This window comes from Eriocheir sinensis, chromosome 9 (genome assembly GCF_024679095.1).
Source record: "Eriocheir sinensis breed Jianghai 21 chromosome 9, ASM2467909v1, whole genome shotgun sequence".
NCBI classification, from domain to species: Eukaryota; Metazoa; Arthropoda; class Malacostraca; order Decapoda; family Varunidae; genus Eriocheir; species Eriocheir sinensis.
Genome location: NC_066517.1, coordinates 14,721,932 through 14,736,676, shown reverse-complemented (window position 1 = coordinate 14,736,676; position 14,745 = coordinate 14,721,932). Strand labels below are relative to the sequence as shown.

The following is a 14,745-nucleotide window of genomic DNA, read 5'->3' as shown; positions in this document are numbered from 1 at the left end:
GGAAGAAAGAGACGAAAGCTGCTTGAAAACATGGGAAACAGAGAAAGGATAGTACGGAAAATGAAAGTTATCAAATTTAATAAGGAAAGTGTAACGCGACCTCCAAATACAGAAAAAAGGGGAAAAAAGCGTGAAGAGAAACTAAGGAAAATATGAAAGAAATGTAAAGTAAAAGAAAATAAAGAAATACTAAAGAAATGGTGAGAAAAATGAGGAACAGTACAAAAAGTCAGTATAAGTGTCTAAATTAATCCCGAAGAGTGTAACGCAACCGCCACAGGAGGAACGAATTGAAACGATGTGTAAGAAATGTAAAATTAAAGCAAAATACAAAGAAAAACGCAAACAGCTGCAAGAAAAAATGAGAAACGTTATAAAAAAATTAGTGAAAATGTCTGAATTAATCCCGAAGAGTATTACGGAAGCGCCACAGGAGGAAGAAATGTAAAATTGAAGCAAAATATAAAGAAAAACACGAACAGTACCAAGAAAAAATGAGAAACGTTATAAAAAATGTAGTGAAAATGTCTGAATTAATCCCGAAGAGTATTACGCAAGCGCCACAGGAGGAACAAATGGAAACGGAGGGCAAAGAAACACGTGAAAAAACCCTTAATAGTGAGCCAGAAATTAAGCAGCTGTCTGACTTCGAAGCAACACGTAAAAAAGTAATGTACGAGGAGGAAAAAATGTCGTACCGCCCTCAAAGCCTTGCGGAAAGTGAAATGCCAGAATGAGGATATGAGCGAAATTAAATATGTAACAGTGTCCCTAATAACGAAGAGGTATTTTGAAATGGCATGAATGGGTGAAGAGAAGAAGGGAGGGTAGGGTGGATGTGTACAATGTTGAGAAAAGGGAAAGGGATAAAAACGAAGATGCAAATGTAAAATTATCTCTCACAACGAAGAGATGAATGAGAAATGGAAATGGGATGAATAAGTGCGTAATAGAAGGGAGGAATTTTAACGGGGTGTACAGGGATAAGGAGAATAGGGAAACGGATGAAGATGAATATAAAACTGTGAAACTACATCCATCACAGCGAAGAGATGGATGTGGTGTGGAAATGAGATGAAGGGGGAAAGAAGGAAGGGGGAAAAGGTAAGGTGGATGTATACACGGTTAAGGGAAACACGAATAGGGTAAAGAAAGGAGACAAAAAAGCGAATGATTAAATAGGAAAAGAAAAGGATAGGAACAGAAAAGAAAGTTAAGGAAAGGAAAGGAAAGGAAAGGAGAGGAGAGGAAAAGGATAGGAAGAGAAGGCTGAAGGAGAGTGGAAGAATAGAGGATATTAATATCGAATAGGGGAAGGAAAGTGGAATTATGGGAAAAGAGGAGGACTTAAGAATATGAGGAAAGGGAAAGGGGTTTGATAGAGCGAAAAGGGTAACAAAAGCTGGAGGATTAGTGTAAGGGGAGAGAAGGAAAAGGAATAAGAGGGAATAGGGGAACAATGCGTGGAAATAAACGAAAGGGTAATGGAAAAGGGAAGAAAAAGGAGCGGAAACAAAGGATTAGTGGGTGAAGGTAAAGAGAGAAAATGTGGAGGATTACAAAATGGAGGAAGGAGGGAAGGGGAGAGAAGAGAAGAGAGGGAACAGTAAAACCAGAGAAAAACTTGGGAGATTATGTAATAGAAAACTAGGGAAGGGAGAGTAATTGGAGGAAAAAGAGGAGGGTGAGGTTATACGAGCAATTTAAGGATAAAGTAAAGAGAGGGGGAGGGAGAGAAGGAGAATGGGAGGGAAGGAGAGAGGAAGGGAGGGTGAGTCTGTTGCTCGGGTAACGTGAAGGAGGAAAATGAGTGAAAATTATGAATGGAGTAGAAATTGAAAAAAAATGAAAAAAACACGTAAGAAGGAAAACATGAAGACAAAGAGGAGAAATATTGATGTGAAAAGGGCGGAAAGAGTTACTGAAAAGGGAAAAAGAGAAACGGAGAAGACAAAGACAAATAAGAAGACATAGAGGGGGAGAAAATTAGATAGAGGAAGAAATAAGAAGAGAGGAAGAATTAGAGTAAAGCAATAGAGCAAAATTGGTAATAGGAATGAGGGAGGAAGACAGTTATTAGCAACATGGATGTTTATGAGAATATAAGAAAGGGGAGATAGCATAAGAGGTAGAAGAAAAAGTAAAGGGAATGAGAGTAAGGGATAAATGGGAACCAGAGGGAAAAAAAAGGGATGGAGAAAGGGTACAGGGAACGAGAGGGAAGAGAAAAGGGGGAGGGGGAGAGAACATGAGAATATGAGAGAGAGAGAAATAAAATAGTATAATAAGGAGAGAGAGAAAGAGGGATAAGTGGGAACCAGAGGGGAGATAATCATAGGGGGTGGAGGAGGATAAGTGGAAACAGAGGGTAGAGAAAAGGGGGAGGGGGAGGAGAACATGAGAATATGAGAAAGGAGATAGAAAAGAGTAAGGAGAAAGGAATAAAGGGGGAACCAGAGGGGAGATAATAGAAGGGGTACCAGAGGGGAGACAAAATGGGAAGGGGAGGAGAATATGAGGAAGGGGAGATAAAAAGAAAAGAGTAAAGGGAGAATGAAAGAGGGATAAAAGGGGGAGATTAGGGGGTGGAGGAGGGTAAGGGGACCAGAGGGGAGAGGAAATGGGAGGGGAGAGAAATAGAAAAGAGTAAAGGGAGAGTGGAAGAGGGATAAAGGGGGGAGATTATGGGGTGGAGGAGGGTAAGGGGGGCAGAGGGGAGAGAAAATGGGAAGGGGAAGAGAATATGAGGAAGGGGAGATAAAAAGAAAAGAGTAAAGGGAGAATGAAAGAGAGATAAAGGGAGGAGAGATTAGGGGGTGGAGGAGGGTAAGGGGAGCAGAGGGGAGAGAAAGGGGGGAAAAGGGGGAGGGGGAGGAGAATTATGACGTGAACTATGCGGTCATTACGTTGCTCCCATGAAGGGTCATTAGAACACGGTCGGGGGTCAATTAGGTCCCGTGAAATACTGACCTCAATTTGTGGATTTTTTAACTAACTTTTTCCTCTTTCCTTCCACCCCGCCCCCCCTTCCCCCTTTTCTCTCTCTCTCTCTCTCTCTCTCTCTCTCTCTCTCTCTCTCGGAACCTAATGGACCTTTTTTTTCCTTCCGCTTTTCTTTTTTTTTCCTTTCGCTGTCTCATCTCACACGTCGTTTTGTTTTAATTATTGCCAGAATCTGCGAGGGAAGTTTTTAATTTATGGGGGAGAGTTACGGTGGTTTGGGTGGTGGTGGTGGTGGTGATGAGAGTGGTGAGGATTATGGATGCGGTAGTAGAGTAGTAGTAGTAGTAGTAGTAGTAGTAGTAGTAGTAGTAGTAGTAGTAGTAATAGTAGTAGTAGTAGTAGTAGTAGTAGTAGTAGTAGTAGTAGTAGTTGTAATAGTAGTAGTAGTAGTAGTAGTAGTAGTAGTAGTAGTAATAGTAGGTGTAGTGAGTGATATTGGTAGTGAGTAGTAGTTGTAGTAGTGGTAGTGGTAGTGGTGTTGGTGAATGGAATAGGTTGTTGTTGTTGTTGTTGTTGCCACTGCTATTGGTGTCCATGACAATGGCTTAACGCACCATTCAATAGTAATAAAAGCAATGAGAGAGAGAGAGAGAGAGAATTACTAAGCCATAAAATTAATAGCTGTCATCTATACAGGCTAAAGGGATGTATTAATCTGTTGAATTGTTTATGAGTCTCCCCATCCATCAGGCGCGGCGCACTCAAAAGATTGAACTCCACCTGCGCTCTGATCTGTCTACATGTGCCTCTCCCCCTCCCGCTCCCTCCCCCCTACTCTTCCCTCCCTCCTCTCCCCTCCCTCCCTCCCCTTTTCTATTCCTCATCTTCCTCGTTTCCCTATACCTGCTCCTCTTTCGGATGCTTCTTTCTCCCTCATTTCAATTGTTCTTTAGATATACGTTTTAAATTTATGGTTTCATAGGCTTCCGTTTTTTTTTTTGCATGCTTTTTATAATGTGTTTTTTTATGTATTGTATTTGTTTTATTTTGTTTTTGTATCTGTTTTGTCTCTTCTCTGTTTTTGTTTTTGTCGCGTGTCCCTTTTCTTCATTATTTTGTTGTTCTTTGTCTCTTTTTTTCGTTCGTTTTCCGTCATTTGTTTTATCTGTCTTGTCTGTTTTTTTCATCTTTTTAGTCGTATTTATGTCGTTTTTCTACATTTTCCTGTTTGCTTTGGTTTACTATATCCACCTCTTCATTTGGTATTTGTCGTTTTTTTCTGCATTATTTAATTGTATCATTATTTTTGTTTGTTGTTTCCCTTCAGCATCTGTTTATCCATTTGTCTGTCGCTGTTATTTATGTAGTATCCATTTGTATAATTATTTTTGTCTGTTTTATTTCGTCACGGCATCCTTTTATCTAATTATCTTGCTGTTCATCTGTCTGCGTATCTCTATTTTATTTCGCGACGCTATCTATCCATCTGCCGCTTTGTCTATCGCGTATCAAAGCAGTTTATCTATTGCGCGTCACCATCCCGCCTCTTTCATCTCCCTGCATCATCAGCATCCGAGCCCATCAATCTGTCAATCCATCCTTCGCCTCTCTGCTTCATCCATTAATATCTATCGGCCTGCCTATATGTCTCTGTATCAGTCAGTCCGCGTCATATTTATCAATCTCTATTTTGATATCTGTTTTTCTATCTATATTTCTCTATATACCAATCTATATTCACCTATCTATATCTGTCTCTGTTGATCTATTTATCTTATACGTCTATCGATATCCATGTGTCTATGTCTACCTATCTGTGTGTCTCTGTTGTTTATCTGTCTTTAACTTTGTGTCTGTGGATGTATATTCATATCTTGCCATTATCTATCATCCGAGTCTCTTATCTAAATGTGCTAATCTGTTTCTCTCTTCCTATCTCTATTTATCTTCCTATCTATCTAATCTATCTATCGATTACGCCTGCCTCATCTCTATCGGTCACAGTGTCATTCCATTTATCTACTCTGAGCATTTACTTGGCAACGCTGACTTTAATTTATGTACACCGTTTGTCTCCATTCGAGCTTGTACTTGCAGATGCGAATGTATGTATGTACGTATGTATATATGTGAGTGGATCCCAGTATGTATGTATGTATGTATAGATGGATGTGTGTATGTCTTTTGATTGTTTGTGTCTTACGGAAGAAATGAGAAAAAGCGGAATTATTCAAGTCTACATAGTTAGCTATCGGTCATGTTTAAGGGAAAGTGAATTTCATCGATGATCTTTAATATAAGTTTAGTTGCCACGAGTAGAAAATGATGAGAACCAGAGCAGTTTAACGACCTCACTTGGAAAAAGATTTATACCTACCTACATTCAGTAATAAAATCTACGGTATCGACTTTGCTACTTTCATTTATAATTACCTTGCCAGTTTCAAGTTTTCTACAAAGAGCAAATTATTTAATATGATGTTCGGACGTACACGGAGATAATAAACTCTACGGTACTCAGTTGTCCGATTTCATTTACTTCTCTTCATCTGATTTTTTGCTTGTCCACTCGTATCCTTACCTCTCCTTAAGAGTCTAGGTATGTAAAGAATGATGAAAAGAACGATTAAGCCCCATTATAGAGCAATTTATACGTACACAGATACAATTAACTCTTCACCTCCTTATCCTTTACCTTTCTAGCCGTAAACACCCATAAAAGGTCACATATATAGCCACAAATTGCTTAACAGATTCCAGAACTCATACAGCAAATCTTAAACGAGTGTGCTATATATTTTTACTCTCTACTTTTGCGTTTTAGGAGGAGCTATTTTTTCCCGCTCCGCGTCTCTCCTCGTCAGAAAGTTTCCCAACCCTCTCCGCCCATCAAGGAGGACGCGAGGAAAACAACGAAAATGAGCAAACAAACAAAATTTAGTCGCTGGCCACCAGAGTCCCAGTAACGAATTGTCTGCCTCATTATGTGTGTGTGTGTGTGTGTGTGTGAGAGAGAGAGAGAGAGAGAGAGAGAGAGAGAGAGAGAGAGAGAGAGAGAGAGAGAGAGAGAGAGAGAGACAGCGAGAGAGAGAAGGTACGAAAGACAGGTAATCTCTTGTGTATTGTTACTGGTCCTACTTGTCTACCTTTGTCTTTCTTTTTATCTAGGTTTCTCTCTCTCTCTCTCTCTCTCTCTCTCAAGATGCCATTTACTGAGCTCATCTTTCTTTTATTTGTTGCTCATAATTTGCTTCCTCCACGTCTTTTCTTTTTTTTATTTATACCTTTTCCGTTTTCTTTTCTTCCTGTTGTTTTCCTCCTTCCTCGCTGTTTATGATTATGTTTTGTTTTACTTGCTTCTATTAATATTCCCTCTTGTTTTTTTTGCAGTTTTCCCAATTTTGCTTTTATCCTTTCTTCTTTTAATTAATATTGTTTGCTTTTTACCTCATTATATTCTACAACGAGGTTATTATTTTTTATTTTTTGCTTATTTTTTGGTCATTCATATTTTTCCCCTTCTCGGTTTTACACTCAGTTCCTGGCCATTGAGTTTTCTTGGTGATGTTTCTTTCTTTATTTATTTCCCGTTAACCGCTAGAATTTATTGCCGTACTCAGTTGTTCCTTTCAACTCTTCTTACCTTTTACTAACTTTCCTTTTTATCAAATTCTCCACAACGATTTAGTTTCTCTGTAAATGTAAAAAGATATCCTCGTTTTTGTAATCATTTTTTTTGTTGTTACTTTTTATCATATACTCAACATTTACTATTTTCTTTCAACTCTTCTTACCATTCACTATTCCCTATTTATAATTTTCTAACGATCGATTTAGTTTTTTCTGTAAATGCAAAAGGATATTCTCATTTTTGTAACCATTTCTTTTTTCTTCTGGAGTAACTCAACATCTCTTATTTTCAATCACATCTTCTTACCATTTACTATTTCTTTTCTGTCATTTTCTCACCAGCGACTTGGTTTCTCAGCAAATTGCAAAAAGATATTCGTATTTTTGTAACTCCATTTCTTTTTTTCTGGAGTTATTTAATTTTTAACATATCCTCCACCTCCTTCGCCTCATTACCTCGCTCTGGGAAAATTAGAGAGAGAGAATTAGAAATATTTCACGGAGCCCCGGACAGAGAGAGAGAGAGAGAGAGAGAGAGAGATTAAGATAAGCTTGAGATATGGTGAGGCTGGGGACACACCTGAGGCTGAGTGTGATGACAGGTGTGGGGCAGGTGTGGACGGTAATGAGTGTGTGTGTGTGTGAGAGTGTGTGTGAGAGAGAGAGAGAGAGGAATTAGAGTAATATTTCAAAGGTAAAAGGGGGGAAGGTTGAGTTATTATTATCACCATTATTATCATTCTGGGCATTATTATAACTAAACACACACACACACACACACACACACACACACACACACACACACACACACACACACACACACACACACACACACACACACACCACTACATAAGCAAGTTAGTAAGTCTGTCTGCCGAAACACCCTTTTACTATTACCTTCCTTAAATTTTATCACTCCATACCATCAAACGGGGAAGCGAGAGGAGGAGGAAGAGGAGGAGGAGGAGGAGGAGGAGGGGGAGGAGGGCGAAGAGGAGGAGCACCACATATAAAACAACACAGCATAAAGGGGGAATGATTAAGGGCAAAGTAAAGTCAGAGTAAAATAAAGTAGAACAAAGAGTCGTTTGATGCCCTCCGCCGCCTCCCCTCCGAACATTATGTGAGTTCCTTATTTTTGTTGCCTCGTCTCTCCCGGTGGAGGACTAACGCATTACATCCCCGCTAATCCCTCGGGCACAGACGCGTACTCCAAATGATCTTACTTCGCTCTGCCTCGCCGCCCGTGTGAGGGAGTTCGGTCAGTCTCGTGTAGTAAAAAGGTGTGTAAGGGGAGCTCAAGGAAGGGAAAAGGGCGTTGGAAGAGAATGAGATAGAGGGAGGGAGAGTGAGGGTAAGGGAGAGAGTGAGAGTGAGGGAGAGAGTGAATGAGAGTGAGGGAGAGAGAGTGAGTGAAGGAAAAGGAGAGTAAGGGAAAGGGAAAGCAAAGGAAAGGGAGAGTAAAGGAAAGAGACACTAAGGGAAAGGGAGAGAGAGAAAGGGAAATGGAAAGGGAGAGGGAGAGAGAAAAGGAGAGAGAGAATACGAGTGATGGAGAGTAAGTGGGAGAGAGAGAGAGGGAGAGGGAGAAAAAAAAACACAGACACAAACACAGACAGAGAAAAACGAAGACAAAGGCTCACTAAAACACTTAATAAACAACTTTTTATCTATTTTTTTTTTCATATAAGTTTTCATTCTTCAAATTTCTACTTTCATTTTTGTATTTTGATTTTTCCTTCAATTTTCACTTTCTTTTGTATTATCTTGAATTTTCCTTTGTTCGAGATTATGTGCCTTGATTCCCTCTTCCATACACTCGTTCTCCTCAACCTCCTCCTCCTCCTCCTAATCCTCCTCCTCCTCATCCTCATCCTCATCCTCTTCCTCCTCTTCCGCGGCATGCTCTGCTCCTCCACGGGTGTGTTTTAGCACTATATTGCCTCCGTTATCTGCCGCCCCACCCCATGCAGTTATCGCCTTTATGTACATGTTAACTGTTATGACTCCCCTTGCCTCGTATGTTCCGGAATTGACGGGTTTGGGGCGTAAAGGTTAGAGAGTTTGGAGCGGGGGGGAGGGAGCTTAGGGGTTTGGAAATGGCTTGGGGAGGGGAAGGGAAATATGGCAAAGTAGTTGTTGAGATGGGTGGAAATGGTTGTTAGGGGAGGATTTGGGCTCGGATTCAGGTATGGAATGGTAGGATGTGGTTGTGTGTGGTTGATCCTTTACGCCTTCATCCCTGTGTCCTTATGAATTTATCTTTTCCTTCCTTCTTGATCTATCTGTTCGAATCAGTTTTTTTGTTTATTTGTGTCAATATCCTGTTGTTTTCCTGTTTTCCTGCGATTTTGTGTCCTTATTTTCACTTTACTTCCTTTTTGTTCGTTGTCTTAATATCTTGTCTTTTAATTTTCCATTTTTCGTTCCTATTTCATCTACATTTGTCCCTGAGCTCTTTTTTCATCATCTTATCCTGTCTTCTTCCCAGTTATTATTGTTCATTTGTCATTTTCGTTCTTCCTCTTTCCTCATCCTTCCTCTTTCCTTCATTCTCTTTCCTCATCCTTCCTCTCATTCTCTTTCCTCGTCCTTTCTCTAATTCTCTTTCCTCATCCTTTCTCTTATGTGCATGTGCTTTTTCTGTCTTCGTCCCCGTGTCCGTGGGAGCCGAGCACACCTGAGGCCGAGGGTTACCTGGCTAAGACGTGACTGATGGTGCTTCTCACGCGTGCAAATGAGACGCGGGCGTTACCTGCGCGATGTAAGCCTGAAAGATGGGCCGCGGCGTGACGAATAGAGGGTGGGAAGCTAATAATATACTACTAACTACTAGTAATAATAATAATAATAATAATAATAATAATAATAATAATAATAATAGTAATAATAATACTGATGATAGTAATTAAAGGTGAAATTCGCTTTGGTCTTTAATATTTCACGTTTAAAAGAAATGGAAGATAAAAATGGATGTTAATGTGTTAATATAGATGACGGAAGATTTTAATATAGCCATGCTGAGAAGAGAGAGAGAGAGAGATTGCTCTCTCTCTCTCTCTCTCTCTCTCTCTCTCTCTCTCTCTCTCTAACCCATCCCATTAGTGCGCTTTGATGAATCGTCGCCGTTTATTGTCCTTCCATCTCTAGACTGTAATTATTGTTGTTCTTGTTATTATTATCATTATTATTATTATTATTATTATTATTATTATTATTATTATTATTATTATTATTATTATTATTATTATTATTATTATTATTATTATTATTATTATTATTATTATTATTATTATTATTATTATTATTATTATTATTATTATTATTATTATCATCATCATTGCATTGTTCTTCCTTCGTGTTTCCGCCATGACCTGCTTTTCTTTTAGTATTCCTCCTCCTTCTCCTTCCCTTCCTCCTCCTTTTCTGCCTCCTCCTCCTCCTCCTCCTCCACTCGTGCTCCCAATACACCAATTGTTCCATTATTTGTCCTGATGCCTCGCCATCGCCTATTGGTCCTTTGCCAACCAATCTGTTGTCGAGAAGGAAAAAAAAGACCAAAATTTATAGGTTTAACAAAATTTAATGTGTTTTTATTGTTCCCTAAAGGTAGGAGAGTTAGCAGGGTGGAGGACAGGAGGAGGAGGAGGAGCAGGAGGAGGAGGAGGAGGAGGTGGGAAGGAGAGGAAGGAGAGGAAGGAGAGGATGAGGAGGGAAGGAAGGAGGGAAAGGAGATTAGTGCAGCCGAAAGCACAGGTAAAGGGAAGTAAGAGAACGAGGAGGATAATGATGGAATAAACAATGGCAGGGAAGGAACGGGGGAATATGAGAATTATGTGTGTGTGTGTGTGTGTGTGTGTGTGTGTGTGTGTGTGTGTGTGTGTGTGTGTGTGTGTGTGTGTGTTCGGATGATGGTTATACTTCATTCTTGAAATATGAAAGATACAAGTGCGTACCTACTCATATTAAAGGTCAAACACACCCACACACCAACACCCACACCCACCCACACACCCACACACACACGCACACGCACACGCACAGGACACGCACAGGAAGAGATAGATTGGCGATAGATAGATAGGTTGGAGACAGAAAGGCCCAGATAGACATTGATAAGAGCCTACATAACTACCCACATAGATATACACACATAAAAATATACTTATACGTCATACTTTCTGCTATCTTTGAACCCATAAGGTGAAACTGATCTGATCTAAAAGTCAGCAAAAATAATGTGTCTTGCGCGTTCATTTTTTTGACAGAGTGAATAAAATGTTAAAACGGGATCATTTACGTGCCAGCAAATACGTGGAAAGCTATGAAAATGTGTGGTATATTTAGCTTTCCCACGCTTAGTGCGAAAATGAGTTAAAAATGTAATGGAAAAGAAAAAGAAATATCCGTAAAATTACCGCCACCACCATCACCACCACTAACACCACCACCATCACCACCAGAACAACAACAGCAACAAAAAATATATCAGTAACAAAAAAGACAACCACAACACCAGCACTAATAACACAACCACCACCGTCACCACCACCACCACCACCACAGAGCACAATAACAACAACAATAACAATACCACCACCAGGAACAACAACAACAACAACAACAACAACAACAACAACGAAACTGAAGCCAATAAAAACAGAAAAATAAAACACCCACCCACATATTCCTCTTCACACTCCCCGATCCCTCAACTTCCTCCCCTCCCCACCTAGCATCCCTCCCTCCTCTTTCTCCTCCCTCCCCCCCAACAAAAAAAAACAAGATTAAAAAAGAAAAAAATAGTTCAGCTCGTCTCGGCTTTTGGTAACGCGACGCAGCGAAACTTTTTGAAACAGGATTGAAGCGAAGTGGAAGGCAAAGGGACACAAAAGCGATATTCATAAGTGTTTGTCGGCGGCACTTTTCTCTGTTTTTTTTACTGTGTTATTTTTTTGTTTTCATTTTCTTCTTTGTTTTGTTCCCCCGTGACGCGTTTTCCAAAAGTTGTCTTGAGAGCCGAGTTGGTCTTTGTCGCGGCTTGGTTGGGGGGGTGTTGGGAGGGGGTGGGGAGGAGGGTAGCGACGGAGAGGAGGGAGGTAGAAGGAAGGGAAGGGATGGAGGAAGAGGGGTCTGGTTGAGGGACTGTAATGGAGGGAGGAGGGGAGTAACGGGGAGGTGGGAGGTACAAGGAAGAGATGGAAGGGAGGACGAGTTGAGGGTAGTGGGGGAAGGAGGGTAGCAACGGAGAGCAAGGAGATAGACGGAGAGGAAGGGAGGGGAGGGGAGGGAAAAAGAAGGCTTTGAAGGGGGAGGTAGATTATGGCTTCGATAGATTAACTCCTTGGCAATCTTGTTATTGGTGATCGTATAAATAATAGTAATGGTATTGATAAAAGATACTGAGAAGAAAAAGAGATATTAATAGTAGTAGTGGATGTTGGGGATTTAGTAGTAATAATGATAATAATAATAATAATAATAATAATAATAATAATAATAATAATAATAATAATAATAATAATAATAATAATAATAATAATAACAATAAGTAACTACAGGAAGACGTTTTTGATGCGTTTTCTTTGCGTTTTCTCGCTTTTTCAGTTCTTTCTTAATTTCTTTCTTTCCTTCATTCTTTTCTCCTCCTGACTTTTATTTGCTCCTCTAGATTCTTCGTTATTTATTCAACCTGTAAACCTGTCTGCATTTCTGCGTCTCTCTTTGCATATTCATAAAACGGAAGCGATTAGGAATATTATAAAAACCAAAAGATATATTATGGTCCCGTGTAATATTTGGTCATTCATTGTACATACGAAAACGTGTGTGTGTATTATTCTATCAAACTGGAATCCACATAACAGTAAAAAAATATTGGATGCATAGGGTTTGATTCCTCGTTTCCATATGTGTGCGTGTGTGTGTGTGTGTGTGTGTGTGTGTGTGTGTGTGTGTGTGTGTGTGTGTAGATAGAAAAAAAAACTCTTATATTTTTGTATTTCGTCCACGTACCATCCATTTCAGGGCTTAAGCTTGGTATTGTGTGTGTGTGTGTGTGTGTGTGTGTGTGTGTGTGTGTGTGTGTGTGTGTGTGTGTGTGTGTGTGTGTGAGTGAGAGTGAAAGATGGAGAGAGAGACAGAGACAGACAGAGACAGAGAGAGAGAGAGAGAGAGAGAGAGAGAGAGAGAGAGAGAGAGATCAGTGGTGGGGTGGTGATGGTAATTAAAACAAAAACACCGAAGTAATAATAATAATACCCTGTCACGCTGCCAATCTAACTTTCACAAACTCAATCCATTCATCCTGCTGAGTGTGTGCGTGTGTCTGTCGAGTCCGTCTGGCCAGCCAATCACAGGAGGTCACGCAGGGGATCTACAACCAATCACAGCTCAAGCCACAAATGTAAACACGCCGGCCAGCCAATCACCAACTCGGCTACACTTGTAAACAAAGCCATCAGCCAATCACGCGCCAGCTAGCCCAAGGAAGCTCTACCTGTACCCAATCAAAGTTCAGCTGATAGAGTTAAGGTTTCTGGGAGGAGGAAGGGATGGGAAGGGAATGGGAAGGGTTAGAGTGAGGATAATGGAAAGGGGAGAGAAGGGAAGGGAAGGGGAGAGGATGACGAGATAGGAAGGGACTGGGAAGGGTTAGAGGGAGGATAATGGAAAGGGAAGAGAAGGGAAGGGAAGGGGAGAGGATGACGAGATAGGAATAAGTTAGAGCGAAGATAATGAAGGGGAGACGGGATGGGAGGAGACTGACGGGATGGGAACGGAATGGAAGGATTATATGGAAGGTAATAGAAGGGTAAAGAAGGATAGGGAAGGGGAGAGGATGGTGGGATGGGAAAGGGAAAGAAAGGAAGGGAAGGGGAGAGAAGAAAGGGAAGACAAGTAGTATGAAGGGAAGGGAAGGGGAGAGAGATATGAAGGATGTTGAGAGAAGGGAAGGGAAGGGGAGAGGTGAAAGAGATGGATGGGACTGGAAAGGGTTAAATGGAAGATATTGGGATGGGAGAGAAGGGAAGGGAAGGGAAGAGAAGAGACGAGAAAAGATGTGAATGAATTGTATTGAATTGTATTGAATTGAATTGAAGGGAAGGGAAGGGAAGGGAAGGGAAGGGAAGGGAAGGGAAGGGAACTACAGGGAGGGAAGGGAAAAGATGGGAAGGAATGTGAATTGAACTGAAGGGAAGAGAAGGGAAGTGATGTGAAGGGAACGAAAAGGAGGGAAGGGAAAGGAGGAGTGAAGGGAGGAGTAAGGAAAGCTTCCCTTCATATACGCCGTACCTTCCTCGTCTTAATTTCCATGTAAATAAATCCTTCTAGATTAAGATTCGAGGAAGTAAGGGAGGAGAAGACAAAGAGGAGGAGGAGGAGGAGGAGGAGGAGGAGGAGGAGTTGATAGTGGAGGATGAACACACAAGGGATTAAATAAAGCAGAAGTTAAAAGATGAAAGAAGAGAATAATGGAGAAAGGTCAGAAAGAAAGATAAAAGAAGGAGTAGGAGGAAGAAGAGGAGAAGAAGGACGAAGGATGATGATAATAGGTAGAATACTTGTTCGAAGGAAGAGAACGAAAATAGGTCACTCAGAGTTTAAGGGAAGTAAGAAAGGAAACGATAACGGAAGTAGGAAAGGAAGGAAGGAAAGAAAAAGGAAAATAAGTGGGTAAATGAGAGAAGTAGGATAAATTGGAAGCATATGTAAAAGTAAATCAAGACAAAGGAGGTAAGATGAAGAAAGAGAGAAAAGTAAAGAGGAAAGAGGGAGACATGATAAGAAGTAGTAAGTAGGAAATAATGAAGAGGAAGAGTATGATAGGAAATAATGAAAGAAGGGAGATGGAAAGGAAGGAAGGATGGGAGGAAGGAGGTTATGAAAGAGGGAAGGAAGGAAGGAAGGAAGGAAGCTAATTTGGTGTGAAGACAAGAAGAAAGGAAGCTAGGAAGGAGGAAAGGAAGCAGGATAGGAGGAGGAGGTGGAAGGAAGAAGGTGGAGAGGAGGAAAGGAAGAAATGAAGCTAGGGAGGAAGAAAGGAAAAATGTGGAGGAGGAAAGGTGAAAGGGGGGAGAGGGGAAGGAGGTAAAGAAGAAAGGAAGGAAGCCAGGATTGTGAAGGAGGGAAGAAGGAGAGAAGGAAGGAACCCAAGACAGTGGAGGAGGA

General features: G+C 40.7%; 2 protein-coding genes across 4 annotated transcripts in view; one reads left to right on the top strand and one right to left on the bottom strand.

The window, feature by feature from the left end:
* LOC126995940 (hemicentin-2-like) overlaps window positions 1-14,745 on the top strand; it is a 462,936-nt gene that overhangs the window by 176,173 nt on the left and 272,018 nt on the right. The window lies entirely within an intron of this gene.
* The window catches only part of LOC126996284 (uncharacterized), an 85,655-nt gene that overhangs the window by 722 nt on the left and 70,188 nt on the right, over window positions 1-14,745 (bottom strand). The window lies entirely within an intron of this gene.